Genomic DNA, 6947 nt, shown 5'->3' with positions numbered 1-6947 from the left:
GTGGAAACAAGCACCGGCATACATCACACGTGTGCATGCCTGAAAAAGTCACAAAACAGACCCAGTTCTCCTGACATACCTGAGCTAGGCCATCTTCAATTTTTAACATGACTGGCCTAAGTGTTGTGGCACCAGAATAAATACTTTCCATGTCATGTCATGTGATCAGCATCCCAGTATCATAGCATCCCAGGACTAGTATCACAGCATCCCAGCAACTCAGGACCAGTATCCCAGTATCATAGCATCCAGGCACACACACCACCAGACATCAGTGCACGCTTCCACCAGGCACACACACTACCAGACATCAGTGCACGCTTCCACCAGGCACACACACTACCAGACATCAGTGCACGCTTCCACCAGGCACACACACACCACCAGACATCAGTGCACGCTTCCACCAGGCACACACACCACCAGCCGGCAGTACACACTTCCACCAGGCACACACACCACCAGCCGGCAGTGCACGCTTCCACCAGGCAAACACACCACCATCCGTCAGTGCAGGCTTCCACCAGGCACTCACACCACCAGCCGGCAGTGCACACTTTCACCAGGCACACACACCACCAGACGTCAGTGCACGCTTCCACCAGGCACTCACACCACCAGCCGGCAGTGCACACTTCCACCAGACACACACCACCAGACATCAGTGCACGCTTCCACCAGGCACTCACACCACCAGCCGGCAGTGCACACTTCCACCAGGCACACACACCACCAGACATCAGTGCACGCTTCCTCCAGGCACACACACCACCAGACATCAGTGCACGCTTCCACCAGGCACACACACACCACCAGCCACCAGTGCACGCTTCCTCCAGGCACACACACCACCAGCCGGCAGTGCACACTTCCACCAGGCGTACACCATCAGCCCTCAGTGCACAATTTCTACAGGCACACACACCACCAGCCATCAGTGCACGCATCAATTGTTAACGCATCCACATTTTAACTATTGTAGCAATCGCAGTATGGCGTACTTTACTTTTAAACATATTAAATTAAAGCGCAGCATGCCACCATTGCTAAAAAAATAAATGCAATTTTTTTTGGCCTTCAATTTATAGACTTTTATTGCAATTGGTGTTCTCAATGTTTCTCATTATGTTTCATTTCTGTTCCTATTGTGAAGCGCTCTGACGCCTTCGGGTAAAGTCCGCGCTATATAAAAATGCATAAATAAATAAATAAATAAATAAGATCCCCATGGCTAGAACTCATCGCCCCTCCCATGGAGGATTGGAGGGGGGGGCGCATACCACCCTTGCCATATTCCCTTCCGCCATTTTAGCGGCGACTAGGCGCTCCCACGCGTTAAAAAATAAAACAAAGTACATGTCACAGAAGGCTGTTAGCAGCTCGCACACAAAACTCGAACAATAACTTCGTGGCGTGTCTTGAAGCAAAATCTCTAGGACTCATCTGAAAAAAGAGACAGAAATGTAATATCCACACCCCTAATTCCAACAGCTGGGGATATAGCTCAGTGGTAGAGCATTTGACTGTAGATCAAGAGGTCTCGGTTCAAATCTGGGTGTCCCATACTTTTAGAAAATATTTTTGATGCAATCCATTTATTTTAAATACAAATTCCTTGCTTTCAAAAGGGACATTTTGTAATAACAGCCTATTTTTCAATTCACGTTTAACATGAACGAGGGGGAGATTCAAACTTTTAACATTTGTGACTCTTTGTTTTAACATTAAATGCACATTTTTTCTGTATTCCTTCATTTCTATACTGGTTTCATTAATGCGAACCCGTAACATGTATGGATAGGTAAAAGGGTGCCTCACTCTGGAAAGGTTTTGGCGTGCGCCTTTTCACTACCGTATAAACTGGATCCGAGGACAGCAGGTGCAGGATTCTGGAGTGAGACCCCCTCGTCAAGGTGATCAGAAGCGACACCTGAAGCTTCAAGTTCAAGTTCAAGTTAAAAATTTGTATAGCGCACTACTCGCCCAGAGGGTGTCAAGGCGCTTGAGGGAGGGGGGTATGTTACTTATCGAATATCCAGGTTTTTAGTTGTTTTCTGAAGGAGAGGTGGTTCTGTGTAAGGCGGAGGTGGGTGGGGAGAGAATTCCAGGTTTTGGCCGCTAAGTAGGAGAAGGATCTTCCACCCATGGTGGATCTTTGGATGCGTGGAATCGCGGCGAGGGCTTGATTGGACGATCGTAGTTGGCGGGTGGGGGTGTAAAAGGTCAGGCGCGTGTTGAGGTATTCGGGTCCTAGGTCGTAAAGGGCTCTGTGTGCGTGAGTGAGGAGACGGAACGTTATTCTCTTGTTGACGGGGAGCCATTGGAGGTCCCTCAGGTGGCCGGAGATATGAGCTTGGCGGGGGATGTCTAGGATGAGTTGAGCGGAGGCGCTCTGAATGCGTTGGAGTTTTTTCTGTAGTTTGGCTGTGGTTCCGGCGTAAAGGGTGTTTCCGTAGTCCAGTCGGCTTGTGACTAGTGCATGGGTGACCGTCTTTCTTGCTTCGGAGGGGATCCAGCGGAAGATTTTTTTGAGCATACGTAGGGTGTTGAAGCATGATGATGAGACGGCGTTGACTTGTCTGGTCATCGAGAGGGAGGAGTCTAGGATGAAGCCCAGGTGATGTGCGTGGTCCGTTGGTTTGGGTGCGTTTCCCAGGGCCGGTGGCCACCATGAGTCGTCCCAAGCGGAGGGGGATGATCCTAAGATGAGGACTTCCGTTTTGTCCGACTTCAGTTTGAAAGGGCTGTTCTTCATCCACTCGGCCACTTCTTTCATCCCATCGTGTAGGTTGGTTTTGGCGGAGTTTGGGTCTTTGGTGAGGGAGAGGATCAGCTGGGTGTCGTCTGCGTAGGAGATGATGTTGAGGTTGTCTTGGCGCGCGATGGATGCGAGGGGGCTCATGTATACGTTGAAGAGGGTGGGACTGAGGGATGATCCTTGTGGAACGCCACAGATGACTTCAGTGGCTTCCGATTTGAAAGGGGGGAGGCGGACTCTCTGGGTTCTTCCGGCGAGGAACGAGATGATCCAGTCCAATGCTTTTCCGTGTATTCCGACGTTGCTGAGGCGTTGTATAAGGGTGCTATGAAAACTGTGTTGAAGGCTGCGGAGAGGTCAAGTAGGATGAGGGCAGCTGTTTCTCCGTTGTCCAGTAGAATTCGAATGTCGTCTGTTGCTGCGATGAGGGCGGTCTCGGTACTGTGTTTGGCTCGGAAGCCAGACTGTGAAGGGTAGAGGGAGCCGTTGGATTCGAGGAAGGCGGCGAGCTGGCTGTTGACGGTTTTCTCAATGACTTTGGCCGGGAATGGGAGGAGCGAGATGGGGCGGTAGTTCTTAAGTTTGGTGGGGTCTGCTGTAGGTTTCTTCAGGAGGGCACTGAGTTCGGCATGTTTCCAGCTTTCCGGGAAGGTGGCGGAGTTGATGACATCGCGGAGATGGGGTGCGATAATGGAGTCTGCTTTGTTGAAAATGTGGTGGGGACATGGGTCGGTTGGCGATCCTGAGTGGATGGAGTTCATCAAGCGGATGGTGTCTTCAGTGGTGATTGGGTTCCAGGCGCAAAGGTTGTTGGTGGGGGGCTTTTGTTCGGAGGTGGGTGGGGTGGGCTGGTCGCCAAAGCTGTTATGTATGTCAGCGATTTTGTTGTGGAAGAACGAGGCTAGAGAGTCGCAGAGGTCTTGAGAGGGAGTGATGTCGTTGGTGCCGGAGGTGGGGTTGGTAAACTCTCTGACGATGTTGAATAGTTCTTTGCTGTTGTGGGCGTTGTTGTCGAGTCGATCCTTGAATGCTGATTTCTTGGTGGATCTGATCAGTTGGTGGTGTTTGCGGGTGGCGTTCTTGAGGGTGGTCATGTTGGCTGTGGTTGGGTTTTTTCGCCATGTTTTCTCGAGGGTGCGACAGATCTTCTTGGATTTCTTAAGGTCATAATTGAACCAGGGGGCATTTTTACTACCTTGTTTGATTTGATGGTTTTTCAAGGGAGCTAATTCGACAGAGCTGTGGGTGATCCATTGTGTGAAGCGTCGAACAAGCACCAGTCGAAGTACGTTAAAAACAGTTTGGTAACTGTCATTGTTGGAAACCGGCAATTTCGGGTAGGCTAAGGCTGACGCCAAAGCCAGGCCGAAACCACCATTCCAGTCAGGGCAAGGAAGTCACACGCCAAGATAACCCCTGCTCACCCTCTAGGTAGCTTGGCACGAGCAGTCTAGGCTAAACTCGGAGGCGATGTGTAAAGCATTTGCGTCAGCGCACAACAGCAACAACATACTAGGTACACCACAAAAGAGACTCCACACAAGGTTATATTAAAAATAACTTTTGTATTGTCAAAACATATCAGATAGAACTCACACATGTACATTGTGCCAACTGGCACAGCAATATTCACACAGGATTATTTACAAGACAGGGCCACATGGGCCACTGTCTGAATCAACACTTTGCAGATATAGAAATACTTGTCAGAAATTAGAATAAAAGTATATAAACTTCACTGTAACACAAAGTAACAGTTATAGATCACATCCAGTAACTACTGGGGACAGGTAAGTACCACCTACGCAACCCTAAACCCCTTAGGAGACTGTCACGCAGGGGACCAGGACCTCACTAGGACCACCTGTACTAAAAGAACAACCACCTAAGTATCACACAGCATTTAGGGGTCTAAGAAAGAACACATTACCCTGATGTAGGAAACACATTCAGAGGAGTAGTAAAGGAAAACCACCTAAGTATCACACAGCATTTAGGGGTCTAAGAAAGAACGCATTACCCATGATGCATAAATATACATTCAGAGGAGTAGTAAAGAAAAACACATAATGTATAAACCTACACATTCAGCGGTGTTAAGAATAAAGCACATGATGCAATAAAATTACATTCAGAGGTACCAGAATAATACAGTAGCGCAATAGTCACAGGATGTCTAAAAACATTCAGAGGTGCAGGAATAAGACATGATGCAAGAAATCACATTCAGAGGTGCAAGAACCATACAATTGCGCAAAACCTACATGAGCCACCACCTGTGGCAGTCCCTAGGCCAACTGGCCTTGTTGGGGCTAGAACGCCCTGAGTCTCAATGTCAGGGGCCTAAACGATGCAGGGGCCCACTACTTGCTGGGCCCCTGGGAACACTCACAAGGGCCTAAACGTTGCAGTTGGCACTAAGTGCTGCGCAGCTGGGAAGGCCTGGCACCACTGTGCCCTCGCTGTCCCACACAGGGACTCTCTCCTGAAATTGCGCCTAAACGGTGCAGCTGCCCACTAATTGCTGGGCAGCTGGAGAAAAACTGCGACAGGGCTTTCGCTAGCCCTTAGAAGACAAAACTGCGCCAAACTGTAGGAGCCACACAGGCTCTGGGCAACACTACACAGACGTTGGAGCCACACAGGCTCTGGGCATCACATGCCCCCCATGCGGGGGCCACACAGGCTCTGCAGGCAATGCCCCCATGTTGGAGCCACACAGGCTCGGCGTCACGTTGGGGCGACCCGCTGCCAACCGGGGTCGCCCTTGAAGCCCTCGGGGCTTCCTCCTGGCGATGCTCGCACTACTGGGGGCGGGGAGTCCCTCTCGGGGGACTCAGAACACAATGCCCCTTGATGCGGCCGCTGGGCTGGCAACCCAATGCCCCCTGGACGTTGGAGCCTCGCTGGCTCAAAGCCCGCAATGCCCCATAACCCTTCTGGGGCTCCATCCTACGTTGGGGCGGCCCGCTGCCAACCGGGGCCGCCCTTCCCGTACCTCCATCTCTACGCGGGAGCGGTCCACTGCCATTCGGGACCGCTCTGGACCTGGTGCCCCCCCACCGGCACCGCCGGCAGCCTCACGGAGCCCCCAGCCCTCTCACTCACCGGGCTGTCTTCGGCGGGACTCCTCTGCTGGGCTCTCCTTCGCCGGCGCTGCTCTCCCGGCTCCTCTTCTCGGCCGGACCTCCTGTCTCTGCAGGGCTCCCTCGGCACACGGGAGCCCTGCCAACCGGCCGCCTCGTCTCCCTGGGGCTCCCTCAGCCGAGAGGAGCCCCTTCCACCGCCGCCATCTCCCTCGCCTTCTTCCTCTCCTTCCCGCCGACTGCGGGGGGCGGGGCTTCCGGCCGGCCGCGACAGGATTGGCCGGCCGGTCAGTCACTTCCGGGTCGCCACGGGCAGCGCGGCGGCCCGATCCTTAGGCAGGCAGGCGGGGGCTGATTCCTTCTACGGGCCAGATACCGGGTGGGCACCGGCCATGGGAATAGAGCGCTTCTAAGCGCTAGGGAAAATGAGCAGAGCGCTACCAGCGCTATAATCGAAAATGAAGCGCTCCTCAGCGCTAGGAAAAGTCCAGACAAAGCGCTCTCAAGCGCTTGGGGAAAATGAAGCGCTCCAAAGCGCTAGACAACAGGCAGAGCGCTCCCAGGCACTCAGGGGGAAGCACAGCGCCTCCAGGCGCTAGGAGTACAGCTCCAGCGCTCCTCCCCAGGAAAATGCAGCTTCTTCATGCTGCCAAGGCCCCAGAGTTTCCCAGGGGGCAAAGCCAAGTCCCCCCATCAGCCCAGGCAGGGCAGAGGGGTCCCCCAGGAGTCCAGGAAAGTCCATCAGGAGTCCAGGGGCTGGGCAGGACTCAGGGAGTCCCCTGAGCCCAAGCAGCAACACGCCCCTGGCAGATTCAAGTCAGAAAACAAGAACAAATTGGAAGGGAACACAGCCCCTTCTTATACACAGAAAAGGCTTTGAAGTCTTTTGAAGTCTTTGTGTAAGCAAGCCCTAAGCCTTGGGTGTATCTGGTTTCCCTCTCCTGTCAGCCTCAGGTCAGAGGTGACACTGGGTTATCAGGAGGGAGAGCCATCAGGGGTGGGCCGCCAGGCACAGCCTGGTTCCACCAGACGCTCTTTCCTCCCCTCCCTAACAGCAGATGGGGGCCTTTCATCTACGGCTGACTCAGACCCCCCTCCTCCAG

General features: G+C 52.9%; 1 non-coding gene across 1 annotated transcript; it reads left to right on the top strand.

Moving 5' to 3' along the window:
* Positions 1–1492: 1492 nt before the first annotated feature.
* Positions 1493–1564, top strand: TRNAY-GUA (transfer RNA tyrosine (anticodon GUA)). The gene has a single exon. It is a non-coding gene; the product is annotated as a tRNA-Tyr (tRNA).
* Positions 1565–6947: the final 5383 nt, after the last annotated feature.

The sequence above is a fragment of the Lissotriton helveticus genome, chromosome 1_2 (genome assembly GCF_964261635.1).
Source record: "Lissotriton helveticus chromosome 1_2, aLisHel1.1, whole genome shotgun sequence".
NCBI lineage: Eukaryota > Metazoa > Chordata > Amphibia > Caudata > Salamandridae > Lissotriton > Lissotriton helveticus.
Note: the sequence above shows the minus strand (reverse complement) of the source record. Positions and strands in the feature narration are given on the sequence as shown.